Source organism: Manis javanica, chromosome X (genome assembly GCF_040802235.1).
Source record: "Manis javanica isolate MJ-LG chromosome X, MJ_LKY, whole genome shotgun sequence".
Lineage (NCBI taxonomy): Eukaryota > Metazoa > Chordata > Mammalia > Pholidota > Manidae > Manis > Manis javanica.
The window spans coordinates 13,571,935-13,585,723 of NC_133174.1; the positions used below are offsets into that span (position 1 = coordinate 13,571,935).

Genomic DNA, 13,789 nt, shown 5'->3' on the forward strand with positions numbered 1-13,789 from the left:
CTGATGGCTGATACAATTATTTCAAATTATGCTAAACCCAATCATTACTTTAATGATTTCCATAATTATTTTCAAAAGCATGAATAGCCTGAAATGATAGTAACTCACAAACTGCAGGTGTGCAGCAGGAGGTTCTGGGCTTGTCTGAACCCATGATCACACTGACTTGGGAAAAAGAGAAAGCGGAGGGGCTAGACCAAGGCATGACCCAAAGCAGGAAGGGCTCACAGATGAGAGAGATGTTCTTTAGAAAGAGCAGGGGGCAAGAAATGGGGATGGGTTCCTCTGTCTATGGAAGGAACATGAAGATGGTAAGTCAGGACAAGGGTCACAATGTGACCTGGGCAGAGGGCAGAGGTGAAAAGAAAAGAAAAAATTCTCTCAAAACATAGCCACTGCCCAGAAGCTTCTCACACACCCAAGTGCTCCTGTATCCAATTCCGTGACTGCTGACGCTGGTCACAATACTCTCACCCTCCCTCCCTCACCAGGGCCCCACAGGAAACCAAGTGCGGCTGGCGCTCTGCTGGGTTGAGAGTTTCAGTGGGTGTCCCAGGCCAACACAGCACAAAGCCGTGCATGCACCTGTGTAGGTACACTGACTCCCACCTCAGCAGCCCCAGCACCTGCTAGGAGAGCAGTCACTGGAGGTTTCTGCAGCCTCACAGGCAGATGGCACAAGGGGACAATCAGCAAACACTGGCCGGCTGAGCCACATGATGGGATGCTTTCTTGGTGATGACTGCCAGCCCACTATGGCTCTAGAAGTAAAGAACACAAGCCACCATGGGGCCTCATGCTTCAGGGGTAGAACCGTTGCTCAGACCTCCTTTGCCACGGCAGTGAGGATATGACTGTGCACACACAAATTCCCCACCTGCACCCAACACAGTGCAAGCACACAACATCCAGTTTTGCCAAGGAGTAATTCAGAGAAGTTCAGTGGGTTGTGGGTGACATGGCAAGCATTTGCTTAGCACAAACCACTAATGTCACACAGTTGGGGAAAGGTGAGGCAAACATTTGAGAGATGGGGGTGGTCACTCGAGAAAGCTTCAGAAGCATGGTTGTCAACAATACCCACATCCCAGGCTTCAGAGAAGCATCCCTTGACCTTGGAAGGATGGGTCTGATCAAGCAGGTACCTAAGGCCTGAGAAATCAGCACCAGGAGAGAGGTTGGGTCATAGATCCCAGATTCTGTTGTCCCCCACGATGATTGCTTCAATTTGGCAGATAGAGAAGCCTAAACAATGACCAAATTTCTTAAGTCGCTTCTTAAATGCAAGCAGGGACAAGACAAAATGTAGAATACGCCTTGTGTTCTTCTAGAGAAAGAAGGCACATGGGCATGGCAGTGCATTCTGCAGACGCTCTACCTGCACACCTAGGTTGTGCAGCACCACCCAAAACTCGGCACAGCCCCACCCAACCCCAACATCTTCCCTCCAACCTGCCCCTTGCCTGGGAGAGAGGGGAGCTAGTTTGCTTGACAGCCCAATCACCTATCCACTTACTGAGGCTGGAAAACTCAGTGTGAACCCTCATATCTAACCAATCACCCAATGGGGCTCTATCTACTCCTCAATCTCTCTGTTTCTCTCCATTCCTCCCATAGTGCCTTAAAAACATGAATACCAGGTCAAGAACTTGAATAGACATTTCTCCAAAAAAGATAAACCAATGGCCAAGAAGCACATGACATGTGCTTGCTCACTCTCATTAGTCATTAGAGAAATGCAAATCAAAACCACAGTGAGATACCCCTTCATACCCACTAAGAGAGCTAGAATTTTCTTAAAAAGGAAAGGGTATGGATAAATTGGATAAATTGGATATGGATAAATTGGAACCCTTCTACATTATACAATGTACATGGTGGGAATGTAAAATGATGCAGCTACTGTGGAAAACAGTATGGCAGTTCCTAGAAAAGTTCAACACAGAACTACTATATAACCAAGCGATTCCACTCCTAGGCATATACCCTGAAGAACTGAAAGCAGGGACTCAAAACAGATATTTGTAGGCCAACATTTACTGCAGCATTATTCATAGTAGCCAAAGGCGGAAACAACCTAAGTGTCCATCAACAGATGAATGGATAAACAAGATGTGGTATGTGTACATAGATATTGATATATATATATAATAGATCATTATTCAGCCTTAAAAAGGAATAAAGTGTTGATACATGGTACAACATGAATGAGCCCAGAAAAGATGCTAAGTGAAATAGTCAGACACAAAAGGACATATACTGTATGACTCCACTTATATGAGGCGCCCAGAGTGAGCAGATGCATACAGACAGGAAGTAGACTGGAGGTCACCAGCAGCTGGAGGAGGAACATGTTTAATGGGACAGAGTTTCTGTTCGGGGTGATGAACAAGTTTTAGAAACAGATGGTGGCAATGGTCGCACAACATTGAATGTAGTTAGTGGCACTCAGCTGTACACTGAAAATGGTTCAAATGGCACATTTTATGTTATGTGTATTTTACCACAGTAAAAAAACACATAAATACCAGCTAACATTTGAGTGCTCACCATGGGCCAAAGCCCACTCTAAGAGCTTCACTGGATTGCATATTTTAACCTACACAACAGCCCAATTCACAGCAGCGCATGCCAAGACAGAGTACTAAGGAAACCCGCCCAAAGTCAAACAAGTAGGAGCCAGAGTTGGAACCTGACCCATCTGGCTGCAGAGCTCATCTCTTAACCAGTCTTCCCCCGAGTCCTGCCTGGACGACAATAACGTCTCACTGCCTCCAGGCTCTCTCCTCCCAGTTCAGCTTCTGTCCTGCCACAGGGACACTTCCCTAAAACAAATGTCTATTCTTGTCATTCCCTTACTGAAGCCCTCTAGTTACTTCCAAAAGACCACAGGACAAGCTCTTTCATTTAAAAACGTTTCAAATGACACAGCAAGCCACACATCCCTGCAGATTCCGTGCTGGCTCAAGCTGTCTGACATGCATGCTGACCCCATGGTTCCAATTACAGTGCAAATACAAGTTGGGGAGTACACTTCCTGAACAACACCTTGACATTCACAGATGTCTGACATCATGGATCCTATCGGTAGGCTCTAAAAATAGGGAATGACACTGGCAGTAATACAATCTTACGTTGGCAAAGGCTTATATAAATTAAAGTGTTTTAGAGGCTACTTTTTTCACTTGCTCTTGTAATTTTTTCAATTACACTACCATTGTGTTATTGAAAAAAATCCCTTATTTTTCCAGACTGATACGTTTTTGCATAGAAGAATCACGAGACTCAGTCAAAGAGGACACAAGACCAGCCAAAGGCCACAAAGCTAGTCAGGGGCAGAGCAGGCCACGGGATCCAACTCTGAGTCTTCTAGGCAGAGCTCTCCCGTTCCACCTTTCTCCCGGGAGGAAGCAGGGTCATGACTATAACAGAAGGACTCAAAATCACCGTCCCCTTGGCTATAATGGGCATCTCCACTTCTCTCTACACCTAAAGAAATGTAACGCGCTGCTTTATCCATAAGCCCACAAGTACTGAGGCCCAAATCCTTGAAGTTCCTTGTGATCCACACAAAAAAACTCTCTGCTGCCGAGGAGGGTGGACTTGGCACTGTAGTACCTCCTGCCTGCCCACCGCCACAGGCCTGCCTGTGCCTGGAGCTCTCCGAGGTTCTGATCCAGATCGTGGGACTCTGGATTTCGTGGGTCTGAGTATTCTTAGCCCCCAACCTTCAATCACATATTTCTGACCTCTAGGCCTATATTTTTAACCATCTGTTAAGAACCTGGATCCTACTATCCCAGTGGTAGAGGCCACATGCTGGGCCAGAACTGTGGGCCACAGGGGCTTACAGAAATCCACGTGTGCCCACACATGTAAATCAGCAATGAATGTACTTGATTAAAAACACTACAGAATAGTCACAGCATTGGCAAACCTCTTTAGGAGGTAGGGGAAATACAGTTTCTCTTTCTCTCAAATATCACACCTTAACTGTGGACACACACGGTGTCTATGGCACAAAGTGAGGCCATCAATAAGATATCGATGCTGCAACAACAATTGAGCTAGGTCGCAAGGACCACCTAAAGGGAAAGGAGAGCTCACAGCATTCCGGCTTCCCAAAGCACCATGCTGATCAAAACCTAAGAGAGCTCAGCCACATCTGGAAGCCAAAAAGCCCCAATACTGCTACTCAAGCAAATATTCTCTGTGACACATTTAGCAGCATGCAAATGCAGCCTCACTGCGCAAGTGCATAATTTGTATGCAACTGGAAGGCAGACGAACAGAGTCTGCTTTCTGATAAGCCAAGCTGCCTCGATGAGGCTGGCCGCTGAGCCAAGTCGGCTGTCGCTTTTCCCCTCTCCCTCTCCACCCATTACATACCATACAGGTGCTGGGGGTTTGGCTGGGTTGAACCTTAATTTCTTTCAATTAACCAAAATACTACACAATAAAACACCAATGTGGGGCCTTTCCCTCCTCTCATCCTTTATGTTGTCCAGCAACCTCGATACAAGTTAAAATACAGTCTTCACAGTAAATGAAGAGAATGATGCTGTGAGTCAACCAACCAAAACTAACCCTGGCACTGGCACTTACGAGGTGGATGCCCTTGGGGGCAGCACTGAAAGACTCTCAGCAGCTCTCTTGTCATCTCTAAGAGAAATCTAATGCTAAATGCTTTGTTGGCACCATCACATCAGTGCCTTCAGAATCAAATAGTCAACTGCAGAGTAGTATCGAAATTGAGTATTTATTGCCATTATTAATGTTATCATTAAATAGCAAGTGCTATTAAAAAAGAATCATAACCTAAAAACAGCTGAACTTCAGAGTCAGAATGGTGAGTGAAAGATGCCAACTTTTTCATTTTAGAGATAAGTAAATTGAGGTTCAGGGAATTTAAGAAACCTGTTAACAATTACTAGTTAACTACATTTCATTCCTCAAGAACTGATATTTTCTCCACCTATACTCTAGTGTTTTAGCGACTATCATTCAGGAAGCTAACTACAAGAGTAGGGAGTGGCTTTCTGAGAAATGAGGCAATCTGAAAACACTAATCAAATCTTATATAAACTTCCATCTTGCCTACCATTTGCAACAACATGGATGGAGCTAGAGGGTATTATGCTCAGTGAAATAAGCCAGGTGGAGAAAGACAAGTACCAAATGATTTCACTCATCTGTGGAGTATAAGAACAAAGCAAAAACGGAAGGAACAAAACAGCATCAGACTCACAGAACCCAAGCATGGAGCAACAGTTATCAAAGGGAAAGGGATTGGAGAGGATGGGTGGGAAGGGAGAGACAAGGGGGTAAAAGGGGCATTATGATTAGCAGACATAATGTAGGGGGGGCACAGGGAGGGCCGTACAACACAGAGAAGAGAAGTAGTGATTCTACAGTGTCTTACTACACTGATGGACAGTGACTGTAATGGGGTATGGGGGGGGACTTGATGATGGGGGGAGTCTAGTAACCATAATGTTGCTCGTGTAATTGTAGATTAACAATATCAAAATTTTTTAAAAATTTAAATAAAAGACTACTAGAAGAAACCTGGGAGAAAAATTTTACAATCTCAGAGTGGAAAGACTATTGGACACTGACACAGAATCAGAAGCCATAAAAGAAGGGGCTAATAAATTTCAAAAAAGAAAACCCCATAAATACAACAAAGACAGAAGGGAAGGAAAGGAAAGGAAAAGGAAGAAATAGAAGCTCATCAACTGAGACAAAAGTCAAACTGGGAGAATACTGCCTTTATAAAGAACACTTTCTACAAAGTATCAGCAAAGAGATCAATAACCCAACAAAAGATACCAAAAGACAATTCACAGAAAAAAAATGACTCAAACATATGAAAAGATTCTTAACTACACTCCTAAGAGAAATGCAAATCACAGGATTCATTTGACAACATCTGTATTGCACTCACTACACAGAAGGACCTGGAACCGTTTTGGCTATTTTCTTATGCCTAGAATTGTGGCCTTTACATCTACTGTATGTTTAACACCAGGCTTCTCACTGGACTGTGGGCTCTCTCGGAGTATGTCTCTGTTTTCACAGCACCTATAGCGCAGTGCCTGGCACCCAGCTGGTATTCATGCAAAGAGTAAGTGTGACAGTATGTAAAATAGCAAGCACAAAACTCTAGAAGTTGGTAGTCTAGATGGAGAAGGATGTGCATAATTTTTAATTATAATGAGATACCAGTTTTTTTCTTGATATTAAATACCATAGAGTTTCTCAGTGGACCTCTCTGATACCCAGTGAATTGATTAGTTCTACTAATGCAAGAAATCACTTTTTAACTGTCTGGTTGAAACAATCAGAAAACTGGCAATATAATTTTGGCAATGGTGGAAAGAAAGATACCCTCTTATCCTTTCCAATGAGCATATACACTGATAAATAAATTGATAAAACTTCTGTGGGAAGCAATGTGGCAATTATCTATCAAAACTTCAAATGCCTACTTTTGACTCAGCATTTCCACATCTAGAAATTTAAAATACAAATATGCTTGCCCACATACAAAATAGCATATGTACAATATTAATGGATATGGCATTGCTTGAATTAGCAAAAGACTGAAAGACTGCAAATGTGTGCCAGTAGAGAACTGATTACATGAATTACAGTAAATTCATATCATGCAGCTCTCTCCAAGTTCTAGGCTGGCCTGTAAGTACCCACAAAGATAATTGCAAGACAAGTTGTGAGGTAAAGAAGCCTACTTATATATGGTAGCATTTGTGTGAATTTGAGTGCACACCTCATTGAGTAACAGAACAACAAGCTAATAACTGAGGCTGCCTCCAGGCAGGGGAACAGTGTGGCCAAGAGACAGAGAAAGCACATATTTCATCCCTTTCAATTGGTGTCACATGCCTGTGTTAGCTGTACAAGATTTTAATTACTTTAAAAATGAATCCTTGAGATGTGCTTATTATTTCCCAATCATTACACTATTGACTACTACTTCTTCCATAAACAAGGAAGCAGTTGACACTGTTCCTCAATGTAGTTTTGTTATTTCCTTTCCACTGCTCGTTTTAATGACCCCAATGCTGCTGATCACAGTGATGGCAAGACGTATATATGAACATATACAAAGCTTAAAAGAAAGCTCTTCAGTCCATCTATGTTATCAAGAAGGGACAACAGGAAAGTTAAGATGTGGGGGAAATCATGCCAGGTGCAATAATTGTTTTTCCAATTATACAAAATTCAAAATTGTATAAAACACATATAAAGAGACAACATTAAATCTTATTTGTAGTTTTATTGTGGGTAGTAGAATATAGTTTGCTTTGGTGCCCACAGTGCAAGTAACAAGAGTGAAACAGTGTAGGATTGGTTAGTTATGCTCAGAAGGATTAATCAGATTATCTCAAATTGAGCTCCTGAAGGGGTGGGTACTTTTCTCTCCATCAGTCTCTTGGGAAGAATTTTTACTCGTCTCTGATAACATCGCGTCCCCTCCAGGAAGCAGTATGACCTGAAACACAGGACTTCTGGGATCACGTGCTGGGTAAACAGCTTGCTCTTGGGGCGGGGTGGGGGTGTAGTGAAGGAAGGGCCATCCAAGTTCCAACAGCCAATTCTGGCATTTTTGAACAGCTTTGATCATGATTAAGAGCCTGTGCTCCTGTGGCCCTTTGCTGGAATCCCTGCCACAGCACTGGCCTTGCTCTGATACTCTGAGTCCATAAGGTTCTCTCTGATACCCTGAGAGTCCCTAGGGGTGAGGAACAGGTCTCACCCATCTTTTATCCCTAGACATTCAATAGATGTTAGCCAGCAGGCACTCAATAGCTGTTGGCTGTTATCATTAGCTCTATCATTCTTTGAACAGGTATTTGAGTACCTACTATATGCCAGGTATAAATGAAAGCCATATGTGCATCAAATTCAATGTTAAATTTTTACAGTCACAACTGCTTCTAAGATTAATAAATTAATGGGAAAAATATAAATGCCCAATGATCATATGTGCATCAAATTGTGTCAAATTTTTACAGTCACAACTGCTTCTAAGACTAATAAATTAATGGAAAAAATATAAATGCACTATGATCTTTTACATAAAAAAAGAAAACAAATGTATCCTGCATTTTCCTAGACCTCTTAGAAATATGGAATTAGCTTGCAATTGTGAAGAGTATACTATGAGCAAGGTACTATTCTAACGGTTTACATGGCATAACTCATTTAATGCTCATAACCACACTAAGAAGTAGGGAGCATTATTCTCTTTCTTTGACAGATGGGGTAGTGGGTCCCAAGAGGGGATAAGGCAATAAAGGGCTGTGTGAGCACTGAAGCCCAGCAGTCACACCACGCTCCCCGCACACAATGTGTATGCGCTTAAGCTGCTCTTCCTTGCTCCAAAAGGCCATCTTCCATAAACTACCATTCCAAATGGGAGAGACAAGGAGAATGACGACAGAATAAACTTCCAGGAGTGACCAGTGTGAGGACCAATGATTTCAAAGCCACTCCCAAGAAATTCTTGAATTTTTACCAAGAAAAAGAGCACCTGTTTACTGCTTGTTAAAAGAATGTTTATATACATTTCCATCCAGGATAACGTGCTTGTCAAGAATAAATTATTCCAAGCCCGTGACAAAACAATGCCATTTCACGCTCATTTCCTGATTAAAGCTTGTAGACAGCTGGGCATTTTCATTTCTCAGAGCTGTAGGGAGCTATGCAAATTTCCATGCAGCAACTCCAAAATCATTAATCTAAGGAAAGCATGTGCCAACAGAGTACCGGATTTTATATTGTTTCAGTGAAGAAGAGGAGGGGTAGGTTAATCTAATTACCCTGCGTGTGGTCACCTGACTGCAGTTAACAAAAAGATCAAATGCTAAACTGTACAATCAGCAGAAAACTGCCAAGTAATGAGGCGTTTCATATCACAAAAGGAGGGGGAAGAGGGGGGGAAATTCTTACATTGCTTGGAATCAGATACTGTAGCAATAAAAATAATCATACCAAGCTTATACGAGTGATAGGCAGAGCATTTTAATTTTCACTAGAAGCATAACTATAAATCAACCCTTCTCTCACACACACACGCACAGTCAATAAGACTGGAAGATGTCTTTTGCAAAGGATGGCTAACTAGAGCTGAGGTCATCAGGAAGTAGACACAGGCGGGTACTCAAAATTAGACTCACCCTGAATCCATGACCACACACTTGGCACTTATCACTCAGGGCCTGCTACTGTTATTTCTCTTTCCAGGAAGGGATGGCTCAGGCAGCTGACATTCCAGTTCAAGTTCTGGCTCTGATACTGCTGAGGGTGTAAACTCGGTGCTTCACTTTTGTTAGTTGTAAAATGAGAGGCTAAAATAGTTTAAAGATCAAGCGTGATCTTGTGGATGAAGACACAGCCTCTGGGGTCCAGGGGTGTCAGGCCTCATCAGCACGAGTAGGAACCCCACCTGCCAACAGACATAGGCCAGGTACTGAGGAGGGATGCATATTAAAAGGGAAAAACTTCCTAGTATACAACTCCTACTATGGTTGGTCTGGCAGAATTCAGAGAGAGATTAAGAGACATTTTATAGAGCTGTTAGTTCAAGGTATGAGAAGATTTGGATGTCCTGGGATAACTCAATAAACAGAAAAGCATTATTATATGTAGGGAAAATAAAAAGCTATATAAGGAAATTAATTGTATATTCTTGCTTCAATACTCAATATCAACATTGCTTTAATATTGAAAAATTAAATATGGATTAACCCAAATACTGTGATAATTGAACATATAGGGAGAATGGGGTTGCACAAAATCCTCAACTACCGTAATACATAACAGACCATGTCTAGAACTGACAATAGGAGACAGCAGTTCACGCATATTATTCAGACGCACAGCAGCAAATACTAGAAGCAACAGCTCGGACTGAAAAGTGACTATGTCCTAGAAGTAAACAAGGACATAGGACAAGGAGCTGCTGGATACTCAAATGTCGTTTACCACATTAGATTTGACATATATATATCACTTTGATTTTAAAAATTAATAATTTTAAAGGCATACCTGCTTCTTCCAAAAGATAAATAATAAAAGAGAGTATAAAGCAAAGGGTAAAAGTGTACCCATTCCCCAGTGAAATCCCTGTCCTCCTCCCCTAGGAACCACTAACGAGGTATGCATGTGTGTGTCCCTACTTGTTTTGAACACAAATTGACTCATACAATATGTGGCATTTTGCATCTTGCTTTCTGGAATTTAACAATGCACCCTGGACTTCTCCTATCAGTTGGAGCTCTGCACCACTTCCTCAGTGCTGCCCAGAATCCAACTGTAGGATAGGCCAGTATCAGAGTGGAAGATGTGGCTGTGCAGGAAAGGAGATTTCAGAACTAGGAAGTCTGATCAACCAGGACCAACCAGATTAAAGGGCCTAAATCAGAGCTGGCAGGGTGCTGGAGAAATGGGAAGAGAGAACATCAGAGAAGACACACCTCCTTTAGGGACACGTGGCCACGGTCTCTGCCTCCCCTTCCCTAGATGAACACGCGGCCATGCTAAAGTACAGCTTGGTTCAAGAACCAGACGAGCCGCCTGTTTGTCACCATCCCATAAACAGAAGTAACACCAGCTGTTGTGGCTGGCTCTTCCGGAATGCTGGTGAAAAGACTTGTGGCACACTGAACTGGCTGTCTCTGAGACCTGGCAGCACATCCACTGCTGCGTAGACTACAAGGACCCAAGGGGAGGGGAAACTGGTGCTCAAAATATACCCTGATATACAGCTCATCCATCCTGCCCCCTGGCATTCCCCTTCTGCTAAACGTTTGTATCCTTGGCTGGTTAAACTGATAACTTATTAGGATGTAGGGCTGGGGATGGACAGTCTTCTTCCCTCCAGATTGTAACCCACATGGAACCATCCAGATGGCTCAAGTCTTCAGCAATGACAAACAACACTACACTTAGCATCACTGTGTCTATAACTTGGCACATATATACACTTGCAACAGGGAGACAAATTCCCGAAAGTGAAATTTCTGAGCACGTGGTACATGCTTACTTTTAACAGACAATGCAAAACTGGCCTCCAGTGTATCTCGATTCACACACCCACCAGCAGCACGGAAGTGTGCTGGTTTCCCCACATTGGGTACCTTTAAACTTCTTAATTTTTGCCAACCTGATAGCAGAAAATGATATTTAATTTACATGTCTTTAATTAGTAAAAATAAGGTTGATTGGCTTTTCACATGCTTACCATCCATTTGACTTTCTTCTCGTGGGATCTGCTTGCTCAGGTCAGCAGTTCTCCTACAGTAGCACTTCGCCTTTTTCCCTTCCATTTCTAAGAGTTCTCTGAATATTAAAGAATTATCCCTTGGTCTTTCACAGATACTGCAGAATTTTTCTGCTGTCATTTGTCTGTTTACTCTATCAATTCTATTTCTTTACATACAGAAGTTTCTCATTTTTATTTGGTAAAATCCAATCTTTTCCCTGAGGTCTTCTTAGATTCTGGCAATGTCCTTCTCCACTCAAGATCATTTAAAAAGAAAACCCCTCAACTTTGTTCTAATAATTTTATGGCCACAGTTAATATATATTATTGGAAGACCTCTCACTTCTCACCGACTCCCCTACCCCCAAACCATAAAGGAACTTTCTCAATTTAGAATAACTCATTCTGGGAATTACAGAGCCCTGATTTTAGGTGCCTGGTTTCCAAAGCTTAGGTGTGAGGGTGACGAAGTATTTCATAGTGAGAAACTGCCCACTGATAGCAACTAAGACAGGAGTCTCTTCATCAGTGCTTAGAAATATCTGCCTTTATTTAGCATTAACAGATTAAAGATAAGTAATGTTAATTAACAGGTCACAACTAAATGTGGTCATTCCTTCTCAAAACAGACTGCTCATCTTCTACCAAAGAACAGATTCCCATTTCCTCCTGTCTCTGACCCCTGGCTGGCTTTCTATAAGCACGCCTGCCCCCCTCTGTCACAGGACAGGGCAACTAAGACCCAGAGGCCCCCATAAGTGACACTGAAACCTTGAGGCTCTATTCCCCACGCACCCTACAATGGCAGGGAAGGGAAATGTTTTCTTAAAAAAAAAAAAAAACTGTTTGCTAGCTTCAACTCTATGGCTTCCAGGACAAAGCAGCAGGGGAACAGAAGAAAAAGCACTGGTACATCATCGTTCAGTCCTCTCACCAAAGTCATTAAGTACCTACTATGTGCAGGGCCACATCATACTGTAGGTTCAAGATGGCCCCACTCTCTCAGGGCCTCACCACCTAGCGAGGCCATAACTCCGGGTGGAGTGGGCGCACACCAGGTCTCATTCAAAGTTCCAGCGAGTGGGTGACATAGCACAAGGTACTAACCTCCCTCAACTGATTAGTCCTTGTACTAGGTCCTTATTGCTGCTGTGATAAATTACCAACAACCTGGTGACTTTAAGCAAGTCTCTTATAGTTCTGGAGGTCAAAAATCCAGGAACTGTCTCACTGGGCTCAGACTGAGGTGTCAGCAGGGCTAAGCTCCTTCTGAAGCTCCTTCTGAAGCTCTAGGGGAGAAGGTTCCTGGCCGCTTCCAGCATCAAGAGGCTGCCTGCATTCCTTGGCCTGTGCCCCTTCCTCCATCTGCGAGGCCTGACCTCTGTCTCTGATCCTCCCACTTGCCTTTTTTTTCTTAATTTTAATTGTGGTAAAATATGAATAACATGAAATTTACCATCTTAACTATTTTTAAGTGTACAGTTCAGTAGTATTCAGGACATTCACATTGTTGTATAACCCATCTTCAGAACTTTCTCACCTTGCAAAAGTGAAACTCTGACCCCAATTAAATAGCAACACCTCATTTCACCCTCTCCCCAGGTCCTGGCAACCACCATTTTATGTTCTGTCCCTATGAGTTTGAATCCTCCAGATAGCTCATATAAAAGAAATCATATTTTTTATTTTTGTAACTGGCTTATTTCATTTAGTAGAATGTCCTCAGAATTCATCCATGTTGTAGCAGGTGTCAGAATTTTCTTCTTTTTTAAGGCTGAATAATATTCTGTTGTATGTATATACCACATTTTGTTCATTCATTCATTCATTGATGGATATTTGGGTTGCTTTCACCTTTAGGCTACTGTGAATAATGCTGTTATGAACATGGGCATATAATATCTCCTTGAGACCCTGCTTTCAATTTTTTGGGGTATATCCCCAGAAGTAGAATTGCTGGATCATATGGTAATTCTATGTTTAATTTTTTTGAGGAACTGCCATACTGTTTTCCCAAAGCAGCTGCACCAATAACAGTACACAAGGGTTCCTTCTCTACATCCTCACCAACACTTGTTATTTTCTGTTCTCTTTGTTCTAATAGTGGCCCTTCTAATGGTTGGGAGGTAATTTCTCATTGTGATTTCAATTTGTATGTCCCTAATGATTAGTGATGTGGAACATCTTTACGTATGCTTGTTGACAAACTGTAAATCTTGGAGAAATGATCCTTTGCTCATTTTTAATCAGATTATTTGTTTTGTTGTGGTTGTTCAGTTTTAGGAGTTCTTTATTATTCTGAATATTGAACCCTTATCAGATACATGATTTCCAATATTTTCTACCATTCCACTATCTTTTCACTCTGGTTATGTCTTTGATGAGCAGATAAATTGATGTGGTCTAATTTATCTATTTTTATTTTTGTTGCCTGCATGCCTCCCTCTTAGAAAGCCCCTGGTGGTTTAATCCTATCTTAAGAGCCTTAACTTAACCACA

General features: G+C 42.2%; 1 protein-coding gene across 6 annotated transcripts in view; it reads right to left on the bottom strand.

Moving 5' to 3' along the window:
* Window positions 1-13,789, bottom strand: part of SH3KBP1 (SH3 domain containing kinase binding protein 1) — a 309,921-nt gene that overhangs the window by 188,806 nt on the left and 107,326 nt on the right. The window lies entirely within an intron of this gene.